Source organism: Balaenoptera borealis (genome assembly GCF_965194805.1).
Source record: "Balaenoptera borealis genome assembly, chromosome: 13".
In the NCBI taxonomy this organism is placed as follows: Eukaryota; Metazoa; Chordata; class Mammalia; order Artiodactyla; family Balaenopteridae; genus Balaenoptera; species Balaenoptera borealis.
The window spans coordinates 62,332,979-62,348,891 of record NC_138870.1 but is presented as its reverse complement, the minus strand read 5'-3'; the positions used below and the strand labels follow the sequence as shown (position 1 = coordinate 62,348,891).

Sequence of the window (15,913 nt, the reverse complement as noted above, 5' to 3'; positions counted from 1 at the left end):
GAAGGAAAAGAAGACCAGATTAAAGCAGTATAAGTCCAGATCTCAGTTTCTAAATACCAATCTCTACCTAAAGGAACACAATTTCTTTAGAGGACGGCTGATTTCTACGCTAGGACAGGGGAATAAAAGTTGAGCCAGGGACCCCATGTTGTGTCAAAAAGAAACGAAGTATCAAGAATCATGGAGACTTGTCAGGAATTAGTGTGAGAAGGTTCACAATGGCTAAATCTGGAACAACTTGAGCACCAAAATAAATATTTACTGAATTGCATCTTATTAAATGAAAGAAAAATCACTTAGACCACAATGACATAAAAAAATAAATGAATACATAAATGAATAAATACAGAGAAGGGAAAGCATTTCCTCCCAAAACAATGACCAAAAAAAATCAAATACAAGGAATAAAGGAGTTAGAAAATTATTAGTAGGTACTAAAAATAAAAGGTAAAATTTGAGGAGAATACTTCCAGTTTTACCTCTGACATGTAGAAAGCTTGAAAGTAGTCATTTTCATCTTTACAACAAAAATACTTGGATAAACTGAAAGTCAGTTTTTCTTGGACTTATCAGAAAACAGACATGGCTGGACATACTACTACCCCCAAATCTGGAGAGACAGTCAAGTCCAAAGTGACACAGCTAACTAAGATCTGCTTAATTGTATCAGAAGCCATAAATTGGTAGAAATGGGATTTTTGGTATATTGCTGGAGGCTCAGTGGGCATGAATGTGAGAGTGAGGAATTCCTGGAGGCTGGAGTTTTAAGAGGGACCCATCACATTAATTTGATTTATGTACAGGAACCACACTAGATTCTTACAAAGAGTATCCAAGAAAAATCCCCTCCTGACTGTGGCTGGGGTGGGGGGAAGAGTAATTACTGAAATAAACCCAGAATCTTCTCCACAACAAGGTCTACTGTCTAAAAGTGGAGATGTAATCAGAAGACTATAGAATTCCCTCTTTCCCCTGCTTACTACCACCACAACAGGGCTCTAGTGTAATAACAGTGGATTACAGATAGAAAAGCAGCAAGACCTTAATTCTCTCTGATGAAGAGTACTTAGGGAAGCCCCAAATCAACAGAAGAGATGTAACATGGACAAAAACATAATTTGAAGCTTCTGGCATCTATAGGTACAGCAAGTATTAATGGAGCCCACCACTAACGAGATGAACATAGATCCTCACATAACAGACCAATTTACCTCAGTTCCTATCAATTGATACATGTTTGCCTTTCAAGAGAAAATTACAAGTTATGCCAAAACACAATAAAAAAAAAGGCAGGCTGAGGAGACAAAGAAATCATCAGAAGCAGAATCAAACATGACACAGACTTTGGAATTGCTAGATAGATAATTTAAAATAACTATGATTAATTTATTGAGTTCTAATGAAAAAAGTAAACATGTAAGACAAATGAAGAAAGTAAGCAGAGAAAGAAAAAAAAATAAGAACCACATAAAACACTAGAAGTCAAATACAACAAAACAACAAAATAAGTAAAATAAAAAATGCTTATGATGTTATGATGTACTTTACTAAACTTAACATGGCAGATTGGTAAGCTTGTGGATAGGTCAGTGAAAACTCATGAAACAGAAATGCAAAGAGAAAACACAATGGAAAAAAAAAAAGAACATCCAAGAACTGAGAACCATGGGGTAGTTTCAGACTGTGTAACATATATATAATTGGATTACCAGGAAGGAAAGAAAAACAGAAAAGAGTAGAAAAAAATAGTTGAAGTAGTAATGGACAAGAACTTTAAAAAATTAATGACAGATACCAAATCACAAACCCAGGAGGCCCGGAGAACACCAAGAAGGAAAATACGAGCCCCCAAGTATGTCCTCAGCTGAAAAAAAATCGAGGCTTACCTTGTTCAAATGGAAGAAAAACGAAGACAGAGAAAATCTTAAATGAAGCCAGAGATGGGAGAAACTTTATATATAGAGGAAGACAGATAAAAATGATAGCAGACTAGCAAGAAGAGAGTGGAGTGAAATATTTTAAGTATTGAAAGAAAAACAAACACATACAAACATAAAATGTTTTATCTACCATTAAGTGTGTCTACCAACAAATGGGAAAAATATAAAAAACTGGAGCGTCTGAGTAAAAAGTATGTGGGAATTCCTCATTATTTTTGTACCTTTTGGAAGTTTAAAATTATATCAAGTAATTCAAAACTAAATCAATATAAAGAGTCATCTCCAAATAAATCCATCTTTCCAACTCATGACCCCATAGAATTAGACAAAAAAGAATGTAGAGAACTAATTTTTTTTGGCAGATTCCCCCAAAGTAAGGAATATGAACATGTATGTTAAACAATAGTGCACAGTAAAGGCACTGCTGACGTGAGAAGTACCTTGGCTAGAATTATGGCAACGTGGAAAAGAGGTTTACTTTTGGGGTTTGCTTGACTACTGTACCTATCTTTTCTTGCCACCAACACTTCTGATATTAGAGCCATACCCCAGAATACTGTAAGAACAAATTGAGAAAGTAGTGCTACATTTAAAATTCAGATATAGGCATACCTCATTTTATTGTGCTTTGAAGATACTTCACTTTTACAAATTGAAGGTTTGTAGCAGTCCTGCATCAAGAAAGCCTATCAGCACCATTTTCCCAACAGCATTTGTTCTCCTTTTGTCTCTGTGTCAACATTTTGGTAATTTGCACAATATTTCGAAGTTTTTCATTATTATTATATTTGTTATGGTGATCTGTGATCAGTGATCTTTGATGTTCCTACTACAACTTGCTGAAGGTTAGCATTTTTTAACAATAAACTATTTTTTAATTAAGGTATGTACTTTTTTTTAGACATAATGCTCTTGCACACTTAATAGTCTACAGAATAGTATAAACATGCAATTTATATGCACTGGGAAACCAAAAAATTTGTGTGACTCACTTTATTATGATATTCACTTTATTGTCATGGTCTGGAACTGAACCCACAATATCTCTCAGTTAAGCCCAATTCTATTCTGACAAAAGGGGGGAAAAAGAGGAGAAAAATGTGAGGTATTAGTATGGAAGTTGGGAATGTTCTCCGACTACTAGGTCACTCAGAATAACAAGAGGCACTATTACAGGGTAAACTTTCATATTTGAGCAATAGTGTTAATATGTTTACATTGACCAAGAAATGAGATTAATTTACCTATTCCATAAGCACAAAACGAGTATTTAACTTAAAAGTAAACTGTAAATTATACTATCATATTTATTTTATATAACTTTTTATTTTTATATATGGTCAAAATCCAAGTAATAAGAGTGATTTTCAGGCAAAAATAAGTTTTAAACTTGTAAAAATTTTTAAAAAGTTTGCATAAAGGAAGTTCCTGTAAGTGACAATTTCTATTTTCTTCTCATTTTGTAACTGGTTACATAATCAGAAAACCTGTTGATGTGAGCCAAAGGAACAGTTTATTCATACAATATAAATTATTTCTGAGTCACTCCATGCTTCTTCCTCTGCCATCCCTATTAGAGATAATTGGTATAATTCATGTATTCCTGGGAATCCTATGAGCCTACAAGTAACACTGCAATTATGACTTCAAATTTTCAAAAACCTTTATCAAATCTGAAAATCTCCCCCTATTCTGTACTTGATTCTAACTACAGATTGATTGCCTTTGTCATGATCTCAAAGGAGAATACAATCAATTGAAGGAATATGATTAGTCTGTTAATTAATGATATTTTTGTCAATTTAATGATTTTCACATGTATAGTTAATCAAGAATATAAATTGAAAATATCAAAATCTCTCAGAGCAGATATCAAGAATATTCTCTATACAGAAAGCTGGGTTGCTGTTTGTTTATGAAGTGGTAGTGCACTAATCCATATGAATGTACCTATAATTTTTCCCTCAAGAAATCTCTATACTGGACTGTGAACTAAAAGGTGTGATATTTTTATTCATCTTTGTATTTACAGCATTTAGCATATTGTCTGACAAAGTATATCTGTGGACAAAATAATGGAAGGAAAGAAAGAAGGAAAGAAGTAAGAGACAGAGGAAGGAAAGTGGTTGAGTGGGAGGGTGGGTCTTCTGAGGACAGGTAAAATCAATCTCATTTTTGAGGTAGTATTTTCGATATGAATAGCATAAATATTCCCAGGAATACTTGGTCAGTAGAATCTTTAATTCAGGGTAAAACCAAGAACCATGTGATCTTGAGCCTTCTTCATACATAAGGTAATTTGAAGAGCAAAATCCTTTGTTTTTGCAGTTTAATATTAATTTAAAGAAACTTTGTGCTAAGAAAGATCTAGGAGCTTCAGGAAGTGTGGAACAAGAGGGGCTCCCATTGTTTTCTTTTCAGAATTTTCTTGGATTTTCTTGGGAGGCAGTCAAATATGAAGGTCAAGAGTGTGAGTTTGGAAACCAGCCAAATTTCATCCATTCCTAGACATTTGTCACTGTAAGTTAAAGTTTTAATGTCACTGCTTCAACATGGATAAAATGGAATTAATCCATATTCACATTCAAATCATCATTGGATTGTCAAGCTTTTAAAATTTTTGCTACTCTATTTGGTGTGTCAGGATGTCCCCTTGAGATTTCCATTTGCATTTACCTGAAGTCAATGACAAGAAGCATCTTTTCATTTATTATTGGCCATTTAAGTTTCATCTTTTATGAACTTCCCATTGAGGTCTTTTGCTTCTTTTTCATCTAGTTGTTTTCTCTATTTCAAATCAAATTGATTTTCTGCTTTTTTTTTCTTTTTTTTGAAATTCTAGAATTGATCACTTTTGCTCAATTATTTTAAAACTTTGTTGAAATTTTGGTTTTTCTTAGATAAAAATTAATATTAGTTACTTTAAAAGTACCATTATTACAAATATTTTAATTGTTACTTGAGTTCTAAATGGTGTCTAGTTTCCATAATAATTTCTTTATTAACATATATAATATTTTAAAAGTTTTAAGTATTTTGAAATACAGTCTTTTAAACTGTCTTAAAGATCTGAGTTTCTGACCTATATCTTTTTCCTTCTCTCTGAAGAATTTTTAACATTTCTCGCAGGTAGGCCCACTGGCAACAAATTCCATCAACTTTTGTTTGTATGAGAAAGTCCTTATTTCTCCTTCACTTTTGAAGGGTACAAAATTCTAAGTTGGTGGTCTTTTTCTCTCAACACTCAAATATTTCACTCTTCTTTCTTCATGCTTGCATGGTTTCTGAGGAAGAGTTAGATGTAATTCTTCTCTTTGTTCCTCTGTAAGTAAGGGCTTTGTTTGGTTTTGTTTTATCTTTCTAGCTTCTTTCAATTTTTTTTTTTATGTTTGATTTTCTGTAAGTTAAATATAATATGCCTAATTTGCAAATCAAATGACTATTTTTTGGCATTTATTCTGGTAGGTGTTTTCTGAGCCTTCTGGAACTATGATTTGGTTTCTGACATTAATTTGGGGAAATGTTCAGTCATTGTTGCTTCACATATTCCTTATATTCCTTTCTTTCTTCTCCTTTAATATTCCCATTTTACATATGTTACACCTTTTGTAACTGTCCCAGGGATCCTGGATATTCTGTGCCATTTTTTTTTTCTGTTTTTTCTTTTTTTCTTTGCTTTTCTGTTTTGAGTGTTTGCATTGACATATCCTCCAGCTCAGAGATTTTTTTTTTCTTAGCCAGGTCCAATCTAGTATTAAGTCCATTTAAAGGCATTCTTCATTTCTGTTATAGCTTTTTTTTTTTTTTAAATCTCTAGCATTTCTTTTCAATTTTTTTCTTAGAATTTCCATCTCTCCTTATATTGCCCATCTGTTCTTGCATAGTGTTTCTTTTACTCATTAGAGCCTTTAGCATATTAATCATAGTTGTTTTAAACTCCCAATCTGATAATTCCAACATCCTTGCCATATCTGGTTCTGAGCCTTGCTGTGTCTATTCAAATTGTGTTTTTGCCTTTTGGCATGCCTTGAAATTTTTTTCTTGATAGCTGGACATGAGGTACTGGGTGAAAGGAACTATAGTAAATTGTGGTGGTAAGATGTTGGGGGAGGGGATTTTCCTGTAGTCCTATGACTAGGTCTCAGTCTTTTAGTGATCCTGTGCCACTGGACTGTGAACTTCACAAATACTTCTCAGTCCCCTCCTCACCCCACCCCACTTGGGTGGGATGGGATGGCTAGAAGTGTCTGGAGTTGGGTATTTACCTTCTCCCCATGAATGCTAGAGTTGGCTAGAATTGGATATTTCCCTTCCTCTAGGTCAGTTAGACTATTTACAACAAACAAACAAATGAAAACACTGGGTTAATCTCTGGTAAAATATTTTAAGATAGTTATTTTTCCCTCCTCTGGCTGGAATCATGATGGGATTTTTGTCTGATATTCACTGTGAGAACCATGTCTAGCATTTAGAGGCAAAACACAAAATTGTGGGGGGCACTCACGTGAGCAGTTTCCTCTAGAGTTTTTTTTTTTTTTTTTTTAACAGAAAGCCTTATTTCTTTTTTTTTTTTTTTTTTTTTAGTTAATTAATTAATTTATTTTTGGCTGTGTTGGGTCTTCGTTTCTGTGCCAGGGCTTTCTCTAGTTGCAGCAAGTGGGGGCCACTCTTCATCGCGGTGCGCGGGCCTCTCACCATCGCGGCCTCTCCCGTTGCGGAGCACAGGCTCCAGACGTGCAGGCTCAGTAGTTGTGGCTCACGGACCTAGCTGCTCTGCGGCATGTGGGATCTTCCCAGACCAGGGCTCGAACCCATGTCCCCTGCATTGGCAGGCAGACTCTCAACCACTGCGCCACCAGGGAAGCCCTCCTCTAGAGTTTTTAACTCTCAGAGTTGTCCACATTGAGCCTCCAGCTATCTGTCAGTTACAGTTTAGGTTTTCCTACACCAGCCCTGGTTCCCTTGAGGTTTCTGCTCATGAGTTTGTGCTCCAGTACATTGTGATTCCCTGTATTCACCTTTCTCTCCAATTTTGGGGGCAGTGATTTCACTTCAGTCAGATCTAAGAGTTATGTTCTTTTAATGTATAAAAAATATAATTATTATTTTAATAAACACTATATGTAAAAACATATAATGTATCACACTTTGTTACCACTGTGTACACTTTATTATGTATTTTATGCATATATGTACTTCTAATACATATGAAAATACATAATTCTAATTAAAGTTTTATGTAATTCTAATGAATATCAGAAAATATAACTCATATTTTAATCTAACAACATTCTATCTAATCTGTTAATCATGTTAGTCATATCACAATACACAAACCTCTTGGCATCCATAAAAATATCAATTAGTCACCTAATAGCTTTGATACTTTTTTGCCTTTGATAACTTCAAATTTTAGAATTCTACATGGAATATAGATTTCTTTGAAAATTGAAGAGAAAATGAAAACAAAAAAGAGGGAATAAATTTTTGGTGTTTTGCAAGCCCCAGGAATCCCTAAGGTAATATTAGTTAAGATATTATATATTGTATTCACTCTGTTACCAATTTTTGCTTAATGTTTTTAATAGGTCTATATTATTTAATAATAGATAATAACTTTTACTTAAGTCCTCCTATGACTCTATTTCTACATACATAAAGAGATATATGCAATTAAATTTTATTTTGTATGTGACAGTCATTGCTTCAAAATATAGTATAATTAAGAAACATTTTCTCCTTTTTTTCTTTTTTTTAAATAGTATATTTTTCCAGTCCCAATCCACAACCACCTAGCCCTTTACTTGCCATTGTATACATATTAAAAAGATACAGCAGAATTTTGTGTGTTTCTGATTTTAAGTCTCTCCCCAAATAAATGTACATTCCCAAATAGTGATAAGAAATGAGAAACTTGTATCTCTCACCTTAAGTTTGCCATATCATTTATTTTCACCCTCTCATGATGAAGTGGTCATCTTAGACCTTGATACATTTTTCTCTTTGAAGGTAAACTGTCTCTTTATGAATTATTCTTTCAGTAGAATACATGTATATACACTTAATTATTCCTGTTTCTCAGTCTTTGATCATAATCTATGAAAGAGGAAAAACTTAGAGTACCTGAAAGTGGTGTTGTATTGCAAGTTAATTTTCTAAAACAGAATAGTCTCCCCTTAGACACAGCACATTCCTCTTCTTCTGCTCTAGATTATTTTGGGAAATGCCTGGCTGATTTCTTTTATCACCACAGTTTCCATTCTTTTCTATATATTTAATGTATGACAGGTAAGATTGGAAAGATGGAAAATATCAGCCTGAGGAATGGCTAGACATCTTAGACAAAAGCATTATAAAAATTTTAAATGACACAGAGATGAGTCGGGGGTAAAAAAAATAGAGATTAGAAAATCTGACATTATTATTAGGTGTGATAATTGTTGGCTATCAGTATTAATTGAAGGTAAATATCGTGCTAGAATGAAAACTAAATGCATTTTGTAAACTAACATGGATAAACTGCAAAGCTCAAGTCAATTACCATCAATTTAAATGTATTTTTACCCTTTCTATTTCGTATGCCTTCAGTTCAAAGAACTCAAGATTACCTTTGGAGCTCACAGAAAGTACTTTGCTATGAGGCATAGGTAACACTACTGGACTACATTACATAATATGTTATGTATCCAAGATTCTTTTCTAAATGTATGATTTTATTTTAGTGTAATTCTTATCTCCTATTGATGGCAAACAAATAATAAACCTCAAAATACGTCTATCAAGTAAATAAGCTACAATTACTTAGGTAGTATTTGTTTATAATTAAAAAGATTAATCTTTTAATTCCTTCCAGTGTGACAGTTTGACAGCAAGCTATTGAAAATCTGATGTTAAGTGTAGCTGATCCAGCTTTAAATAAATTCAACACAATTCACTTTGAGCATAATTTGAACAAAGGTTACTTGTCTCATGATTGAAACAAAAGCAGTATGAGTTAACAACTCTCTACTCCTAATCCCTGAATATTGTTCTGCTTTGTAAAGCCTGGAGAGGAAAGAAAGATTTATGGGAGATAATCTATATTTTTCAAAAGACATCGTGTGTCACATTAATATTTAAGACATTTTCAAATGATTTTTTTATTCTTTCAATTAAATTTTATTAACTGCCCCATATATATAAAATACAATCTCAATTCTGAGGATAAGAAATGAACAAATTTTGGTCCATAGTCTCAAGGAACTAAGAGACTAGTAGAGAATGAGTAATCACAGTGTAATTTAGTAAATGCTGAAAGGTCATGAATGCAAGATAGGGGAGGGGCAAAAAGTCCCCAAGTTGACCTGGGTATAGTTGGGGTTGCTGGAAAAAAGATGTCACAAGAGATCATTACAGAACACATATCGGATATAGCATATTATCATGAACTACAACTATTTGGTTTTGGATCATTTATGTTTTTAAGGGCTAAAAAATATTTAAGATAATCTCTTTGTCACTCCTTTTCATTTGATTTCATGTGTTGTGTTCCTAATGCTTTTAGGGATAAACAAATTACGCCAGTAGTTACACAAAACACAAAAACAGTGCATAAAAATCACCCTCTATCCTTTCTTTTCCACAGTGAAGCTATTCAGTATGTGACATGCTAATATTAGGAAAGCCAGATATCAATAAAGTGTCCCTCAAAGGGTTATTACTAATTGATTGGTTACACTTCATTTTCCCATTCATGAATACAGAAAGTTCAGCATAAACATTACAGTTTATTTCAGCGTTGTATAAAGTCTTCCTTTGGCAGTGTATGTAGCAGAGGAAAGACTGTTTTTTTTAGATTTTATGCTCAGTTTTGCTGAATAATATTTTTTTCAGTGAATTAATTTCCTAAGAACTAATTGAAGCAATGGAGATATTTTGGATAACATCTTTACTTCCCTGATTACATATTTTTTATATAAGTAAATTGCTTATAAAAACAAGGAATTTCTATTTCCAAGACCATAATAAAAACTAAAGTAATTTTTACTGTTAGGTAAAGTAAGATATTAATCTATATTGGACTTTTTCAAACTAAGTCAATAAAGGCTTATTAATTAGTGTATGTCCATACATTGTGTAGACTTCTGCCTTTGAAGATTAACTAGTATCTTTTATCGAATAAATGTCCCTAAACTAAAAGGAAATTGTTTTCCATGAGATTATTTATTCAGTGTGGTTACTTGTAATTTGGACGTTAGGAAAATGGAGAGCCTTGTTGACATGGATTCTGAGGCACATTCAGAACTTGTTTTGGGAGTGGGGACAGGAGCAGGATTGCTGTAATTAAGGAGCAGTATCATTGACTCAAGAAAGGAGAGGTACCTATTGTGCCATATATTTACATTTGTGTGCTGAAGTGATGTACAACTTAAATTCTGTGATAGGCTGGATTATCATGATTTCAGCAAGTCCCTTGAGCCTTCTTTTCCAGTAGGCACGTTTGCTCTCTAGCGCTAATATAGTCAATAGCAATTAGTAAATGTCTTCAAATGTTTGGCTCAATTGTCCCACCTGTATAAAAAGAAACATGAATTCTGCTATTCAAATGATAACTAAAATTACTCAGATAATTGTTCTTTATCCATATAATTTTCATTTTTTATTTTTTTCTCACATTTGGGATTATTTAACTGGTACTAGTTAAAAATGATAGATAACATTTAAACTGAAAATGCCTTTGGATTCTTTTCTCATAATTATGTTGTGTGTCTATTTGTCATTTACTAAGGTAAGTATATACTGGTAGTTCTTAAGCTTTATTGTGCACATTGATTACCTGGGAGGTTGTTATAAATGACTAATTCTTGTGCCTCATCCATAATTACTATTAGACTCACAAGGTATAGTCTAGGAATTTGCTTTGTAATAAGTTCCATAGGAAATTCCAATTCACATTTTTGGGAGATTACACGAGGCTGGTTACTAAAATCACCCCATTTTGTACTTTTAGTTGCAGTCTACCCATTTAGAAGTTTCATAAGTCACACAAAGAAAAAATATTTTCAGCATGAATCATCTTGTGCCTTAGTTTAAGGATTTTAAATTTAAATCTTGGTCCTCTCTGATTGTGAACCCAGTAAGCTACCATCACTTCCATCCGTCTATTTTTCTAGCTAACATCTGTGTGAAAATCTTCTTCCCACACTAGCAGCCTGTATGCCAGCCAGTCACAGAACGACCAAGTTTGGAATGCTATTCTTATATAATTGCTGCCTGTGGAACATGGTACTGCTGTGCGGGATGCTAGTTCATTAGTTATGAGTTAGAGTGGAACTTGAGCATTAAAACAAGAAACTCTTCATTTCCTTCGGTTCAGCTTGAGTCTCCTCCACTCTCCTTGTATAGGAGGCTGAGTTCAATCAAAAAATCAGGTGAGCATACCCACCCAGAGCGTATTCACTCACTAGCAGCAGGTCATCTCCTTTTCTTCCTCCAACGTAGCTCCATGGGACTGCCAGCTGCAGAGCAAATGTAGTTCAGCCCCCTTGCATAGAAGAACTGATTTCTATGAAGTGGGAAATTGATGAAGAGTGTGTGATTCTAGTCAATTTCCCTCACGATGGGTAAGAAGTGCCTGGGCACAGGCTGGTGTGGCACTTCCAGAGCAGCTGCTGCTCTTTCCCTGAGCTTAGTAAAGATGCAGAAAGGAAAATGGAGCAGATAAAAAACAGGGAGGCAAATGTGCAAACCTATCTTATTTTCTATCTTTTCACACTAAGAATTTCCTATATTTTCTCACTGATTAAGTTATTAAAAGATTTGCATGTAGTCACAGTTTTACCTAAGGTAATGCAATTCCCAAATGGTTTGTGAAGTTCCAAACAATGCAGGATTTATTTTTAGTATGCTACACAAGAGGACACAGGTTTGTTTATATTTTGGGGGGTTATTTTTTAAAATGTGCTTGTTTTTAGAATGACAGACCACCCACAAACCATAAGTCTTTTTAAAGATTGTAGATAAACATTTACTTCAACGCAAACACTTTCAGAAACTGGCCGAACTAAATGTCGAACCTGACATTTTCGCCTCAGATTTAGAACAAGAAGAATAGTAAAATCATAGACTATGGTTTCTGCAATTCTGTCTATCATCCCCAACCAACACAGTTACCTGCATACAGAACTAACCAATTATCCAAAGTCACAGGAAGGGAAATGGCCCTCTAGCCCCTTTCTACCTCCTAGGGATCTGCCATCTCTTCTGCATCTGCCTTCTTATTCATGATACTTACCCTTTTCCCTTAGACTACAAACATGCTCACGTCTTTCTCATGACAATGCACACACACTCACTTAAATTTTCCTCTCCATTACAGTTCTCTCTCTCCCTGGCTCTTTCTCTCTCTTTTAATTTTGGGACTAAATTTCTTCAGTCTAATGGTATGGTACTTTCATCATTTTCCATTCATTTCTTAACACACTAACATCTATATATTTCTACTAAAATTACTCTGAAAAAGCATTTCAACTGGTAAATTTTATATTTCTAAGAACAATAGACATTCTGTACTTTGTCACTGATTCACTGATTTTAATATTGTTGACCATATAATCTCCTTAATAATTTATAATATTAATCTCCTTAAAATAATTTGCCCACTGAATCATGTGATGTCACTCACCTTGCTTCCTCTTCCATTTAGACATTAGTATTCCTTCATTTTCCTTGTCTCCTCCTTTTCTATTAATTAAATTATGATATTTCCTGGAGTGCTTACCTTAGCTCTTTCCTCTCTACAAACACTCACATAGCTTTTAATATAAATGCTGTGTTATTAACTATAAATATGCTACAAGCAACAAATTCCCCATTCATAGAATACCAACCGGGGCCTATTCCTTTTTTCCCATTTTCGCCCCATCTCAAGGGTGTCTCCCTCCTCATTTTTTTTTTCTCTCTCAGGAAATATCAGCACCATCTAGTCACTCACCAAACCTAGAAATCCTAACAGCAATCTTGACTTCAACGTTTCTCTCAACTTGTATATTGAAACAAAATCATTCCAACGTGGTCTCAATATTTCCCTGACTCTCTTTTTCCTGTTTCCACTATGGTCCTTTCAACCCTCATTATCTGTTACATCACCTTGGTACAAGTGCCTCTTTGCCTGTAGAATTGAATCCAAATTCCTTAACATTGCTCTTAAAGCTTTCATGACAGATCCCCGACTATACTCCTTTCCTGCTTATCTCTAGCATGCTCTAGTAAGAAGAAATCTCTTGTTGTTCTTAGGAAACATCATGCTATTTCTAGCTTTCTTACTATATTCCTTTTTTTTCTTCTCTGCTTATAAACTATCTTTTCTACACAGAGTCTGTTATTCTTTCTTAGTTAGCTAATTCCCAATTTTGCTCAGCTATTCACCTCCAAGGATATTTCCTGAACCCTAGGCTAAATTGAATTCTGATTCATGACTAAACAAAATAAAATGGATAACATTATGGATTTTTTGCTCCAAGGAAACCAAAATACAAAAATATTTATATTTATCACTACATATGTCTGTAGGAGAGAAGCAAATATCATCATTACCATTAAAAAATAATACTTTTGTAGCTGTGAAATCTCCCTTCCTTTCTCTAGCTCCTAAGTGGAATTATATTAATCTAAGATTTTATAAGATTTATCTGGAGTAGAAAAGAAAAGGACATTTCTCTTTCTCAGGAAAATACCTAAGAGTCTATAGTACCTTTAGGGTTCTGGTGAAAGTCATGACACACTCATCTGCATCAGGCTTCTGTGGCCAGGGTTTGGCCTGTGGATCTGAAAACAAAAATAAACTACATGAGTCCAAATGTTTTTCAACAATTAGAATTAATATGCAGCATATGGCCATTTCACTTACACCCAGAATTAGAGAATCAGAATTCATTGATTAATAGACAACAAATTAGGAGAATAATTAATTTTACAAAATCTTTTTTTGCAGAAAGATGTTTAACTCTTTGTACATAAAAATGTTTTCAATGAAGAGTATTTGGTAACCACTAAATGAGTTTTTTTCACTATGATCTACAAACACATTCTGATCATATAAATGAGAACATTTAAAATTCTTTAAAGGGGACTTCTAGTATCAGAGCTGACCTGTAAAGAACTTGACAGTCATCACTCCTGTCCTTACAACAAGAAAAAGATGAAAAAACTTAAAATCAAGGATTCTACTTGGACCCATCAGAGGGCAAACCACCGCACCAAAATCTGTAGAGATGTGCTCATCCAAAGAGACACAGCCAAGATTTGGTTACCCGGAGCAGAAGCTGTTTTGACAAATCACTCTAGACTGGGTGTGGATTTCAATTTGAGAGTAAGAAACTCCAGGGGGCAAAGCCGAGGTTAAGCTTTTATGTGTTTAACCTCGAGGATTCACACCAGGTTCTCATAATGAAGATATGAAAGATACCCTCTATTTATGTCAGAGGAAGGGAAGAGTAATCAATGTAAATAATTCCTTGAGCCTTCTGCATATTAAAGACTTACTCTCCAGGGTAAAAGATTGCTACAGCATTATTCAAGTGAAAGGGCATTCCTTTCACTTCAGCCTTCTTTAGCCTTTTTGTGTCACCTAAGATGGGAAGTAGTCAATAGGGGTCAGAACATCAAGGAAATAGATTGAGAAGAATGATGTCCATGAAAGGATCAGGAAGAAGAGAGAAAAAAAGCAATCATGTTGGGGAAAAAAGTTGGGAAAGTCACAATCCTCTGACAAAGGCTATTCAAACAATGAGATTTCATTAGATTTTAGAGATTTCTTTACCCACACCCTTCCACGATAACAGCATAATATCAACAGTATAACAGTATAATATCAAAGATTATAGCTGAAGGAACCAAGGAGGAGTTCTTAGAAAAGCCCAAAGTAAAGGTGAGACAGAAACAAAGACACCAGAGGAATTTGAAGTCTCTGGCACCTGTAGCTTCAGCAGACTTTAAGTAGAGCCTGATTCCTAGCTAAATTAATGTAATCTCTCACTGAAAACCTATTTCCTTTATTTACATTAGCCAACATTGTTGGCTTTCAGCAACAACAACAACAACAAAAATTACAGAGTTCCTAAAGGTAAGGAAAACACATTCTGAAAAGGTAAAGCAACCATCAAAGCCAAACAAAGATGTGACACAGATGTTGAAATTATCAGACAAATCATTTAAAATAACTATGGTTAATTTGTTAAGGACTCTAATGGAAAAAAGTAGATAACATGCAAGAACAGATGTGAAGGGAGAGATGAAAACTCTAAGAAAGAATCAAGACAGTGATGGGGAAAAATCCCACTATAACATAGTTATAGAATATCTTCTACGAACCTACCAGTAGACTTGACATGACAGAGAAAGGATCAGTGATTTGGAAGACAGCTCAAAAGAAACTTCAGAAATTAAAATCCAAAAGAAAAAGAATGAAAAACAACAAAAACTGTTAGATAATTTCCAAGGGCATAATATACACATAACTTTAATGCCAGAGCAGAAAAAATGAGAGAATAAAATAGAATAAATATTTGGAAATATAATGGCTGAGAAATTTCCAAAATTAATGACAAACACCAAAGCACAGTTCCACAATGCTTAGAGAATAAGCAGGGCAAGGTTAAACAAAAACAAGCAAACAAAACAAAAACAACAAACAACAAAAAATATGAATGTAAAAAAACAATGTAGAAAAACAAAGAAAAAAGAAAAATATTGAAAAAATATGTTGTGATGTCATATTTTAAATTTTTTATTTTGCATATCCCTTAACTACTTATTGTAGAAATAGATGATTTTATTACTTTTGTCTTTTAACCTTCCTACTAGCTTTATAAATGTTTGATTCACTACCTTTACCATATGTTTGAATTTTCCAGTGAGATAATTTTCCTGTCATTATTTCTAGTTGTAGCCTTTTCTTTTCTGCTTAGCAGTCCCTTTGACATTTCTTGTAAGGC

The 15,913-nt window shown here is 33.9% G+C and overlaps 1 long non-coding RNA gene across 1 annotated transcript; it reads left to right on the top strand.

Annotated features, from left to right (window-relative positions):
• The first annotated feature begins 6 nt into the window (after positions 1-6).
• On the top strand, positions 7-11,764 carry LOC309609801. Its single transcript, XR_014233586.1, has 2 exons — positions 7-6,451; positions 6,805-11,764. It is a non-coding gene; the product is annotated as an uncharacterized lncRNA (long non-coding RNA).
• The last annotated feature ends 4,149 nt before the right edge of the window (positions 11,765-15,913 follow it).